At 45.8% G+C, this 12,154-nt stretch overlaps 1 protein-coding gene across 6 annotated transcripts in view; it reads right to left on the reverse strand.

Annotated features, from left to right (window-relative positions):
- The window catches only part of SBF2 (SET binding factor 2), a 2,080,461-nt gene that overhangs the window by 851,773 nt on the left and 1,216,534 nt on the right, over positions 1-12,154 (reverse strand). The gene's annotated exons all lie outside the window — the stretch shown is intronic.

Raw genomic sequence — 12,154 nt, forward strand, 5'->3', positions numbered from 1 at the left:
AGTTGGTGGTAGTCCCTGGTGATCCCTCACAACCCTTTTCCCCCTCAAAGCGCCATTGGTCCCTACAACCCTACTCACCTTTGTGTCCCTCTGTATCTCTTCCCTGGGTCACGGACGGAGGAGGCGGAGACAGTCCCTACGGCAGAACCGGAAGGAGAGACGATCCCTGCAGAGGAACCCAAACCGGACAGTGGCCCCTGGAGCAACAGACCGCATACAGAAGCTTAACCGAAGGACGCTTATTGAGCTAATAAAAACCCGATTCATTATCTCATCTGTGGGTCCCTGTCTTGATATACTAGGCGATCCACCCCCCCCCCAGCACACCGATCCTCACAGTGTCATAGATCTTCGCGATCTTGTCTTCAAAGAAGTCAGAGAGGCGGGAGCAAAGGGCCTGAGAGACTGGAAGACACTGTTTAAGAGCCAAGGGATCTGTGAAAGTCTTCACTGTGTTAAAAATGTCCCTGGCCGAGCCATGCGCTCTATTAATTTTCTCCTCCAGGTAACGTTTTTTATGCTCAATTATTTTCCTACGGTATTCTTTGAGGGCCAGTTTATATTTAAGTTTTGTGTCAATAGAATAGGATGACCTCCACCAGCGCTCCAACAGCTTACAAGAAGATTTATATTTCGGAAGCTCGTCGGAGTACCATGGGGCGGAGGGAGCTGCTCATAAGGTTTTAATCGGTTGCATAGGAGCGAGCGAGTCAATAGCAGAGGTGACCCAGCAGTTGAGGTTAGTCAGGCGTGAATCTAAATCAGGGGCGTCTTTGGGAGTGGTATTTATAAGATGTAGGGCAACACTGTCAGGGGAGATCTTACTCCAATTAAGTCCTACCGCCTTAGGGGGAATTCTAGGTCTCACATGCTGGCAAAGATGAATAGCAAAAGGGATAAAAAAGTGGTCCGACCAAATCACGGATAGGGAGCCTCAATCAGGATGTTTGAGAAATTCGAGCAAACAAGATTAAGAGTATGACCAGCTTTGTACGTAGGTTGAGAAACCAATTGGCTTAATCCAGCATCTTTTAAAGTAGAAAGAAAGTTAAGGCAAAGCTTGTCAGAAGAGTCCTCTGCGTGTAAATTTAGGTCTCCTAGTAAAGTAAAATTGGCATAGCGTAGGCTAGCCTGAAGGACATAATCCAAAAATGTAGCCAAGTAGGAAGCCTTAGATTTAGGAGGGCGATAGACCAGTAGCCCTGTCAGTGTGGTGTGTTCAGCTAATCTAATACAGAAGGGAAGGGCTTCAATCAGTTCAATTTGTGTGTAAGGGAAGGAAGAGATCGTCCATTGGAATCTATAAATAATAGCTACCCCACCTCCCCGATTGCGACCCGCTCTATTGGAGCATAGGATATTATATTCCGGGGGAATGGCCAGGCATAAAGACGGATTAGATTCATCCTCCAGCCATGTTTCCGTAAGAAAAAGTAAATCCCAGTTATTGTCCATCAGAGACTGGGTGATATCGAGAGAATGTTTAAGCAGGGAGCGACAATTAATTAGGCCAGCCTTCATAGAGAAATTGCTGGTGTCTTTAGGGGCCTGAGACGGCGGCTGATCAAAGGGGCACAGGACCAATGTGTCATTTAGCATATTGCAAGGTATGCCCAACTCTGGATATAGGGCTAAGTCCCTTTGAAGAGAAACAGTGAGAGCACAGCATTTGTGTTGTATCGAAAAAAGAGACTCCTTACTATATGTTTTGAAGCAAGATGTTGGGGTTTCCACAGAGTACCTGGCCTCGGCCGCGTCCTGATCGCGGACGGGCGCAGACGGGCAGGACTCTGGCACGACTCCGGTGCAGATCCGGCGCATCCGCTGATGCTGAGTAGCATATTCAGTGTATTGTGGGTCTTACTGCAAGGGAAAAAATGCCCCCCTAGCTGGCATTTAATTGTTAAAATACAGCAAAAATCAGAGTTCAGTGGGCCAGCTAAGCCTCTGTGCCTTGGTGGCACTGCACCTGCTGCACCTATGACAACTACGCCTCTGCAAACTCTTTTCCTCTCTTTCTGTCATCATTTCACATTCTGGGCCTCTTTGTCTGTGATTGGATTTGCATCCTGGACCTGGTTGCAGTTTCCTTTACACTGTGTTTTTAAGAGCTTCTATCTGGCGAAGTGCAGGCAGACAAGGCCCGTAAATAATTATGTGTGAACACCACCCCGCTTAAGCTGAGAAAGCGCGGGGGGGGGGGCTTCACTACGCCAGTCGTATGGTGACAGGTGTTTGTGTTACTCCCCCTGTTCAATACACTTTAGTGCCAATTCACTAATGCCGCAACAGAACACCTTGCCTGCAAGTTTCCCAATGCACATGAAACACGGCAAGCTATTCGAAATCCTAGTCTGTATAACCAACTTGCATAAACCCAATATTTCAGAGAGGTACATTTTAAAACGCATTTAACGTAACGTTTGTGCAATATCCTAAAACGAACTGCAAAGCCACACTCCAAAACTGCCAGAGCATTCTTCCGTCCACACCCCCACAACACTGACCAATATCATTGGACGATAACATCAACTGCCACTAGGTAAACTTTCGCTATCCAGTCAAACACCAAATCGACCAAAACAATGCATTCAGACTGGTTTGCAAAAAGAAGCCATAAGAGGCCAATTACCCCATCTTGAACAACAGGTGCGACATCATTCTGAATGTCCTCTTTCTCACCCGCAAATACATTTACAGCAAAATTCCCTAAAAAAACTCAGACATAAAATAAGACAGTAAGTCCAGGGACACACTACGGATGTGGATCAAGTATCCTGTAACCAGGCATCTGACTAACCAATCAGAAAGAAACTCACCCACATTATTTTGAATACTCTGTGCATCCTCTCTTTTGGGCCAGGAAATGCATTGTAGCAAACCATTTTCAGATCATATTAAACACGCCTATTCATGTATTAAATACATTTTCCTACAGTTAAGCAGGAAAAGGGGGTCTGTTTTCACACTTCAAATCTTCACAATTTTCAATAAGAAACAAACTTTGGCAAAGGCAATAGGCAGCTCAGCTGAGCTACTAGATTTGTCCATGCTTTTTACTTACTGTACATGTGTGCATGTATCAAGGTACATGGATATGCATGAATGGCAATCTTGAAATGGATGGTATATTAATCAAAACCCAATTCAAGATGGCCACTGTTCTGAATATATGCATTGTGACACAGGTAGTCATTTTTAGTTTACCATTCTAAGCTGGTGGATGGTCATGTTAGAACAGTAAATTAAAATATAAAACATTGGAAAATCGATGTGTGTATGGAGTGATGAAAATAAAATGAAAATAGTCTCAGAAGCAAGCAGTGGAAGGACACAACTTACTTGATCAGAAAACAGTGGGACCGAAATTCTCCTGGGTTGGACAAACAAAACGAAAAGAAAAATTAAACGTACTAGGGAGCAAGGAAGTGAGATGCCCGACAAAGCCATCTAATTCTGAGCAAAGAACTGAACCAAAGTCCACTCTATGCATGTGTAATTTATTTGACTCAACTAGCCTGGCCAAGACACAGCTCCAACAGCCTGTGGTCGAGACCTAAAAAGGGAATTCAAATTGCCAATCAGTCCACACAAAAGTCAATTTGCTTCATAACGTCAACAAGCAAAAAATACACACACTTAACAGCATCATACAAATAATTTCAAGTACTTTTCCATCCAAATAAAAGGGGAATTTACCATTAAAGGTCAAACATTTCGGAGCTGATTGGGAAGCTATACAAAAATGGCCTTAATGCTGGTTCCATATCTGAAACTTACAACATATGTACACTAGGTGTGGTTCTTAAAATGTCAGCCTCCATTATTGCATACTGGTGTCTCCACCTGCTTCTCCAAGTGACTATTTGTATATTTATTCCTTTTAAAGTGCTAAAAACTGAAGAGATGATATCCAAGCACCCTACAGGATAAAAACAAAACCTATGCTTCATTAGCACGGATTATTTATCGAACAAACAACGATAATGAGCGTTTTACCGAGGCAGGCCTTTTTGATCTTGCTTCAGTTCTGGGGTAGTTTGTTCAACAGTCTGGTATCCAACACTGCCAGCTTCTAGCTTCGGCCCGGTCAAAGATTTGTTATATTTTGCTATAAATTAATCATATTAATCTGCCAAACTCAATATTGTCTCTAATATGTATACCATACACTTAAGTGGGTCAGTGCGGAAAGCACATCGATTGGCAATTTTGGAACTCTACTGAATATTAGCCATTAGCCGATGAGTAATCAAAGCCGTCTGAATAGTATTAGTGACGATATGATACCTTTTCGGCAGCTTTGCTACGATTCTCTCTGCAACAGCATTAAGTTTGCAGCTGCAAAACACACGTTATGGGTATGATGGGTACAGGATATTACAGTAGCACAGACGCTGTCTGACTGCTGCCGTTGCACGAGTGGCCATATCTTCCAGGTCCAGGAAGGGCTCTGATCTAGGAAAAAGCTTCCTTTGGACACCAGAGGATGGTCTAATGTGCAGTATTGCGTTAGGATGCGTCCATATAAGTTCTCACTAGTTAAATGTATGACATGCTTACATACTGAAGTTTGACATGGCAGACACAAATACACAGGTTTATCGCACACTGCATTGTAGGTGTCTAACCCATCATGCTTTGCTCCTCTGGAATGGTAAATTGAAGGAGTCCAACGCAAATCTGCATATTCTTATGTGCATATTCTAATTTGTTTTCCTACGGAAATATTCTGAAAGCCTTTTAAATAAATACAGTGTCCTATATTAATTTGAGCAGCAGTCCAATGGCATATTGTTCATTTTACAGACCAGAATGTGAAAATCTATCATAAAGACAATGGTTATACTTGGTGCTGAATAGTCCCACATCTGGTAACTTCTACGGTTTTAGATAGAACAGAATTCCCAGAAAGCAATTCGTGTTGTGTAAATAACAAACAAATAGATTGTCGTTTTGCAGCCCCCCCTCTCCAATAAAATAGTTTAGTTAAGCGGCCGGTAAGGACAGAGTTCAGAAAGCTTCGTCGGATTCGGCAAAGCTTTCAGCTTCTCAGGCGTAAGATAAGAAACTTCTGGAATGGCTGTTCCGTCTGCCCGAGAAGCGAATTACAAAACGGGACGAATCTGGAGACCTTCCAATTGTTATCAATTGCTTCAAGTACCGGCGGCTCTATTTCACATGTCTGACATTTCTGAGGGTAGGTTAGTGTTTATTGGAATTTAATCATCACGCGGCCCACTCATCCCCGCCCCGCAGGTAGCGCAGACGGAGGATACAGCGGGGCTGCGTCGAGAGTCTGCGTGATGTACATTACATCCCTGTGCTCGTAGGACAGCAGCCCCACAATGGTACTGCGCGCTGTTGTGTGAAATGTGTATAACAACATGTCAGCCATGGCGCTCTCTCACTCAATTATCTACCCTGGAATACAACTTTGAGTCTTTTGTTATGGTTACACAACAACTTAAACAGTGCGCGCAGCTTGACTTTAAATCAAGCTATGGCGTGTACCGCCTAGGAGAGAAGGAACCAGTTCTAATACTGAACCTGACAAACTTTTATTCACATCGCAGACACTTGCTGAAGTCCGACAGATAAAACGTAAGACGGAATGTCCTCAGTGACGAGCGGTGTGCTGCACACGGGACTGTTCCAACGGATGTTCCTTGGCTTCAAGACCGACATTTCAAAGCTGTCTGGACCTAAAAATGCTGAACTCAAACCGGAGCTGAAAAGCCTCGGTGCCGCAACATTTAACAACGCATCCTCGTGTCACTGGCTCCTTTATTATTTGGTACCTTACAACATCTTCCACGACCAGGCGTCCTATAGTAGAGGTGGTAACCTCTCTGGTGGCTCATGCAGCAGGGCACCAGACTTCCCAACGTCTATGGAGTCAGTGGATTTTATCGTCCCACCCAAATCTGTAAGGACGGCTCAGATAGGAGCTTTGCAACGTGTACCTGAGACAAGACCCCTACTCTTATGTATATATGTATGGCTTCCACAGGAAGACTGTCATTTACCTCAGATTCTAAATCTGGTAGTTCAGTGCTATGGCGGTATCAACAGTTGATAACAAAACTCGTTACCCACTGTTGCGAAGTCATAAAGGCCTTCCAGGCCAGCTTATCGGAGAGGGCTCTTTGAGAGGCTGCCGGTGCTGCCCTGCTTGCCTGCTTTGACTGAAAGGACAAGGCGCTACTGCAGGCAGGGGAAGGAGGGCTGGGAATGAGTGGGGGTTGGTTAAGGAGGTAGATAAGGGCCATGGTGGAGACACCATGTTATGTATGGGTGTCCCATTACTCATGTGCCTCTGCATAACAGTTGAAAGCAGGGGCAAACGATTTTTGGGGGGCTATATTTGCCAAACAGGTATTTACCTTTGGTAACACCTTATCTGGAGGAGACTATCTAGCCGCAGATTCCTTACTTTAGAATACTCTCCAGGCAGCAAAGTAGATCTGGAAAATCTTGAGCAGTACCTCTGTGTGCTGGTCGGTGGTGCCGATTGGATCCACATCTGCTGCGCCGGATGTGATGAGTGCAGTGCCTATATAGGCACCACCCCAGGCGCTGATATCAGGTTTTTTATGTGACTCTTTCCGCGCTGGAAGCCACGTCAGAAACTAAGAACTGACACGGACCGTTTTAGGTAGGAAGATCAGTTTGTAGAAAAGTGATGGCTGGGAGGGTTGGTAAGGAATATGCAATAAGGCATTACTAAAGGTAAGTAACTTGTTCATCTAATAGAGACATCTAGCCAAAGATTCCTTACCTTAGAATAGATATCAAAGCAATACCTCCCTGGAGTTGGGTCTGCGAACTTCCGACCAAAAAGTCCTGGAGGACCAAATGGGCAAATTACTCATCACCACGTGTTTGACTGTCAAGGCAGTAGCGTTTAGTGGACATGTGCAAGGATGACCATGTCTCAGTCTGACTAATGTCCTGGTTGTGGACTCCGTGAGCTAACAAAGTGGTCGCAGCTTTGGCTCTGGTGAAATGAGCCGGAAAACCCTCAGGGGGTTGCCTTTTCACATATGTCCGCCAGATTTCGATGCAAAGTACAATCAATTTGGTGAAAACACGTTTCTGCACAGCTTTCCCCTTCTTTACTCCAGAAAACCCAACAAAGAGCTGATTGTTCACCTGGTGTTCTTTGGTGTGATCAAAACAGAATGGCAACGCTCTTTTTGGATCCAAGCAGTGGAGTCTCTTCTCTTCCTTGGAGGGGTGACACGGCACACAGAAGATCAGCAGAGTGACACTTTGGCCGACATGAAAAGGTGTCACCACCTTAGGGAGAAAAAAGGCATGGGTGCAGAGAACTAGTTTGTCTGGGAAGAATTTGGTATACGGAGGTTGTACAGAAAGCTCCTGCAGCTGGCTGACCCTTCTGGCCGGTATGATGGCCACCAAAAATACTGTCTTGATTATCAGAAGACATAGGGAGAAACTATGCGTGGGCTCAAATGGTGAACACATTAAGAAGGCTAAAATCAAATTAGTTTCACAATGGGGCATAACAAAAGGTTTAGAGGGCAACATATGTTGAAGACCCTTCAAAACAATTGTCACAACACAACTTGAACAAGGAAGTTTGATTTGGCAACTGCAAAAAGGCAGAGATGGCTGAAAGATAACCCCTTAACTGCACCCAGAGCGAGGCCTTGCTGGGCTATTGACAAAACAAATAGCAACATTTTGGACAGGGGTGCAGTAAGAGAGTGAACATGCTTTTCAGTGAACTAAGCCATAAATCGTCTTCATGGCGGAACATCTGGCTGCCAAGATGACCTCACAGACTTTCTGGGTGGAGATCAAAGATTCTCAACTGCTGCCACTCTACCTCCACACATGAAGGTGGAGTATGCGCATGTTCGGATGCAGAACCCTGCCCTGTTGCTGCGGCAGGAGAACCTTCAGAAGGGACAGCCTGATCAGAGGACCAATGCTTATGTTCAACAGTTCAGGATTCCATACCTCTCTGTGCCGACTTTGGAACAACAAGGATGACTTGAGCGGAGTCTGCCCTGATCTTCTTTAGAACTTGGGGTAGGAGAGGAACTGAAAGGAAGGCAACAGGTGTCCAGAGCCCTACTTGAGACGAAATGCGTCTCCAAGTGAGAAGCCGCCTTGGAAACTCCAACGTGCAGAAGTGCTGACACTGTGAGTTATCGGCAGAGGCAATTACATCGAATCAAGTTTCTCACCAGTTGTGGAAGAGGCCTTACACCACCTCAAGATGTAGACGCCATTCGTGATTTCCAAGATATTCGTGATCCGCGAGATATATATAGCTGAGTTTGCCAGCTCAGACATTCAGAGACCCTAGCAGGTGTTGTTCAACCAGGAAAATGTCTTGACTTTTAACTATGTCTAGAGGCTTAGAGACTCCTGGCGCAGATAAAAACAACCCCACCCACCCTGTTTACTGCAACATCACATGGCGGTGTTGTTGTCTGAGAACACCAGAACAAACCTTCCCTTGATGGAAGGGAGGGAGACTTTCAATGCCAAGCTCATTGCTCTCAACTCTAACAAGTTGATATGGAGATGAAACTCCACCAAAGACCAAAGTCCTCTGATCTGAACCTGTGTCAGAGGGCCACCCCAACCCAGCGGTGACGCATCTATCACCACTGTGAGGTCTGGATGGGGAAGGGAGGCAGGTTGGCTGATGACCCAATCACAGATGGTTAGCCACCACTGCAGATCTTTTGCAGTTGCCTCCGATATCTGGACAAGGTCGGAGAGATTCCCCGGAGCCTGCACCAAAAGGAACTTCAGATCCCACTGCAGAGCCTGCATACTTTTAATAACAGGACACAGGAGGCCAGGAGACACAGCAGCTTGAAATCCAGGACAGAGGCTGAAACATCAGAATCATAATCTGAATATCCTGGACTCGTTGCTCCGGAGGATAGGCCTGGAATTGCACTTTGTCCAGAATGGCTCAGATGAAAAGGAGCACTTCGGAGAGAGTTGGATGTGACTTTGGCACCTTGATAGTGAACCCCAGTAAATGCAGGAGGCCTGCCATGTCTGGAGGAGGCCTGGATCAAGCCCACTGCCAGACGCTGAGGTAGGGGGAAGACTAGAACCCCTGACCTCCACAGATAGGCTGCAACCATCGCCATCATTTTCCCAAACACCCAAGGGGTCATGGTAAGTCCAAGGGAAAACACAGCACCACCGTGAATAGTAGATAACGTCTTTGGGCCGACAGGACAGCTATATGGAAATATGCGTCCTGCAAGTCTAGCACTCCCATCCAGTCTCCAGAGCAGACAGGATCTGAACCAACGTGAGCAGTTTGAATTTCTCCTTTCTCAGGAAGTAGTTTAGAGGGTGCAGGTTGAGTATAGGGCAAATATCTCCGTCCTTCTTCGGCACATGGGATAAATTTAAAGTGAAGAGACATGCTTCCTAAAAAATTAAGACGTCATTGACTTAATTGACAGTGGAGAAAAATAACAAGACTTGGCGTTTCATAGAAATATTTTTTCACTTTAGATTTCTCCCATTTAGGAAAAATTACTGTGTTTTTCAGTTGTAGGTATGGCACAGTGTTTACTGGCCACTAAGAGAAGAGACCTGCTTTTTATAAATGCAACACTTTGAAATGGTAGAAAATTAAAGTGAAGAGCATTCAAAAACATCATTTGGTTCTCACACTCCAATACTGAGTTGACAAGGACTTTTATTTAAGAGTTAAATACCTCACTGCTTCAGTTCTTCACATCTGTGCTCCAGCCTGGGTCATAAATATGACTGAGTACTGCCACTACCTGCAGCCTGATGATAATGATGTAAAATAAGCATAGCCTTCCCTTAACTTAGAAAGGAAAATGTGACCCTGAACTTATTTTAAAATGAACTCAAGGCTGCCAAGCTACCCAGAAGGCGTCTGTGAGCTAATGGTAGCTCCAATAAATGCGTTGGAGACACTTGCTGTGGACCTTCCAGCAGTAATGGTTTCTGGTTTCTGAATGTCTTAGGTAGGACATCCTCTAGTAAAACACTGTTGAGTGCGGAGGCTGGACATCCATCACTTCAGATAGTATAGTTTTCTCCTGAGATTGCTAGACTGTTTCAGGTGGACATCTGGACACATGAACCCATAGATACTGGACACCAGAATTTCGGATGCCAAATTCTGGTGGTGTGTGGATGGAGGCAGCAGCAGGTCTCCGAGACCAGGGAAAGTAAGTGACTCTTCGAATTGCTGTGCTTGAGCTGCTTGGGTTGTTGTGATCGAAAACTTGGAGGGAGGAACTTCTTTTCTTTTATAATGTTTTGCATCTGTGTCTGATGTACCCCAGCAAGGAGTGTTGAGTCACCCCAGCATCTCTGTGTGGGCAACTATGGGGAAACACAAAGACCTGGAGGTAGCACTGGGTCCACCCACTGCAAAAAAGGGCCTCTGGTCAGCAGGTGCAAACTGCGCTATGGGCCGGATAGACGGCATCTTAGAGGAGGTGAATGGGATAATGGTCTCTCCAGTCGTGCCAAACTCCGAGCAGACTCCTGATGCCTCACCTAACTACCAGCAATGTCAAGCCAAGAATAGGAGCCCAAGAAAAGTGTTCCAGAAATGTTTAGGAGGAAAAAGACTGTTTCCTTGCTGCACAATGACCCTATATTGGACTCCCAACATTGCTCTAGTGTTTCTCTCTGACACACCACCTGAGGAGAAAGCAGTGACTGTTGTAAACCCAGACATCATGTGCGAAAATAGGTATAATGTCTTAAGCCCCCAGGATAGCAGCATAAATACTACAAATGCAAGTGGGGGATGGGGGCGGGGAGTTATTGATGCTGAATTGGTCGGGGGTTCCACTGCTTTAGCAACACTGATGGAGATGGTCAGAGGGCTTAGGGGCCAAATCTCGACTCGAAAAACAGCCAATTCATAAGAGAGGGTCCAAACAATTTCTACATTTGCCCAGTCTCAGGGAGGTCTGGGCCACCCAGCCAGCTCTGATCCATGAGCAAGAGAGTTGCTTCCCCCCCCCCCGGACTCTCTTTCTAAGCCTAGGCCCACAGACCAGGCTCAGCCAGATCCCACAGCCCAACATGCCTCTGCTCTCCATGGACGCGAGATACAACAAGCATCTGGCCCAGCTGTTAATTCTCTCTTGCAGACTTGGAACCTCAAGGGGGGCTGGCTATGGTAGAGAGAGGATTGAGCAAGAAAAGGAAAATGGAGGAGCCCGGGGTTGTAGATCAGTACGGGGATGAGAGAGAGCGGGACTAGGGGAGAATATAGGTACTTTTAGTTATCATGATACATTCAATCAGGTTCCTCTCCCGCCCCGGCCTTGTTACCCGCACAACTATTAACAAGCAGGCCCAGAGATCGCAAGACCGTATCAACCAATTTTTCATCAGGCACAGGCCCAGTTTTTTTTTTTATAGATCATGTCCCTAAGATAGTCCCAAGGAGATGGGGGAGCAAGGATTCTCTGACCAATAAAGTTACTCATTGGCTTAGATATGTGAAGGGATGCCGCTCTATTACCAGGGGTGACAGCCTAAGAGTAGAGTGTACTGAGACACCGGGAAAGATGAATAATGTTGCAAGGGTAGTTCTGAAAGACTAAAGGTTCGTCAAAGGCTTACCATCTATGGACGCCCGGAGGATTTGTAACGATGCCACCCAAATCCAGATCAGATATAGGGATGTTCCTGGCATGCAGCAAGTCCCTAGAAGCGAGTCACCCAACCATCTAGCTCCTAGCGACTTGGGTGACACTGATTCACTGAATGTAACTTCTACAGGGACCAACCCGGTATTCAGACCAATGGCTAGTAGCGGGGCTTGTAGTAAAGAGGATATGGGAAGCTTGAGTCTTGGGGCAAAGGGCGTTAAGCATGTTCTAGAGAAGGTAACAACCTCGTCCCCGTGGTAAATGACAATGGTTCGGGGCATGTATTGACACTAAACAATCAGTGGGCAATTAGTTGGGGGAGGGGGATCAGATAATTTGAGAGGAGCTTGCTAAGAAACTGGAAAAGGCAGCGTTCCGTGCTCCTGCACTGATAGGCCCTGAGCAGAGGGAATTTGATCCGGCCCAATCTACAGCAGACCATGATTCTTGCCATAATATTTTGACACACAAACCTGCCAAAGGAACACCATTAG

Source organism: Triturus cristatus, chromosome 3_2 (assembly GCF_964204655.1).
Source record: "Triturus cristatus chromosome 3_2, aTriCri1.1, whole genome shotgun sequence".
In the NCBI taxonomy this organism is placed as follows: domain Eukaryota; kingdom Metazoa; phylum Chordata; class Amphibia; order Caudata; family Salamandridae; genus Triturus; species Triturus cristatus.